We start from the raw sequence: 1,896 nt of genomic DNA, 5'->3' as shown, positions 1-1,896 counted from the left end.
GTTGAAAGCTATTTCTAATGGTTAATTTTCTGGCACTGAATTTGGGGGTATATTTTTATTTTATTTACAGGCAACTGCACAAAAAGTAAAGGACTTAATGGAACAGATTGAACAAAACAAATAAACTTCTTGAAGAAATAAAGCTGCAAGGGTAGGAGGACAAAACACTGACCAGATGCAGCCTCTTATTTGGAGTAAGTCATCACCTGCTTGAGCCTGGCTGATTCACCTGCAAAGCAAACGCGCTGTCCCTTCTTAACTTACCTTGTAATCCTGTACCACAAACTCTTTGTAGGAGGAATGTTTAAAACTTACACCCATCAATAGAAGTAAACGTACCTTCTCTTAATTTATTTATATTTCTTAGAATGCTTCTCTCTTGTAGAAAACTTCCAAATCAATTTAGAAGTAGAACCTAGAGTTGAATGTATGTTTTAAAACCAAGTCTTCTCACAAATGGTGTATCATGGTGGGAGATGAATTCCAATATAGGAATTCCAGTATAGAAGTATGTAGAAAAGAAACTGGAATGCTCATGCTATTGATTCTGATATTTCTGTATTTATTTATAAAGTGACTATTATTCCATAGGTTTCCCAAATTTACTTTATAAAGTGTGAGAAAATAATAAATAGGAAGAAAGGAATGAGGTGGGGGTGAGAATGGAAAGTAAGGAGAGAAGGAAGAAGAAAAGACAAGAGAGAGAGGTAGAGAGGTATAATAATTCTTCACCTTGCATCTGTTTCTCAAAAGACAGTAGCTTTATCAAGAAATATGCAATAAGTGAAGTACAGCTGTCAATACAGAAAGGAAGTGCAGCTGCTTAGCATAGTCAGTGGAAAGAGAGATCAATGTGACAACAGTGCATCATGAAAGAGACAACATGTTAGTGTCCCAACAACAATCAAGCTCTACATTAAGAAAAATGAAGAAGGCAGTTCCATGATCAGATAGGGGAGGGAAGCAAAACAGAAGTAAAATGACCTCAAAGTGCTGAGTTAAGGAGTAAACGGGAAATGCTGAGCAGGTGGAAGAAATGCATCAAGAAAAGGCAAGAGAAGTGTTTTGTAGGTTAGATGGTAGATATCTGGAAGGCCAAGCTAAACAGGCTAGGTAACATCTGCAGTGAGGCTGAAAACAGTAGTAAGGGGCATGAGGTCATGGTAAGCGGAAGCAAGTACCAAAGAAATGTGGAGTCAAGAACTGTACCTAGGAACAGTACACTGAGCTTAATGTTTTGATATTTAATTTTTTCCTAACAAATTAAAAGATTTTTTAGTCATCATTTTGTCTCTTAATTAATCTAACAATTCGAGTATCATATCACTGAATTATCATTTTAAGAATGTTTGTCCCAGTTTAGGGATATAAACAGTCTTTTTATATAAACTAGTAGCAGAAGTTCAGCCAAACACATTTTGTCACTCCATGATTCTATTTTGGTTTTGAAAAATGTCATATTAATGGATAATCTCACAGCTTTGAGGTCGGATTTTCCCACCCAGGCTTTTCTGTGGGGTCAGGGATTTTAGTTTGGTTTAGTTTGGTTTATGTACCTTTCCTCTGTACTTATTTTCTCATCATTTACTCTTCATTAATATCGATACCAGAAAGTGACAGAAAAATAATTTGCAGGCTGGCATTTCCGAGTTGTGATGGATATTAGATATTATTCAACTTTCTCATTTTGTATTTAAGGTGTCAGACTGTAAAGGTTATGTGACTTGCTTTAGGTCATCTTATGAGACACGAGCAAATCTGCCACTTGATTGAAGTCAGTGAGATGCACAGTGCATATGGCTCTTTCCAATTCATCATTCTACCTCAGGTATTATTCAATTCTCTGGCAGTTATAAATGTAGTGACCAATTATGCCTCTAGCTAATTAGAAATGTG

This window comes from Mus caroli, chromosome 2 (assembly GCF_900094665.2).
Source record: "Mus caroli chromosome 2, CAROLI_EIJ_v1.1, whole genome shotgun sequence".
NCBI lineage: Eukaryota > Metazoa > Chordata > Mammalia > Rodentia > Muridae > Mus > Mus caroli.
The sequence above is the reverse complement of the archived record's forward strand: the minus strand, read 5'-3'. Positions refer to the sequence as shown.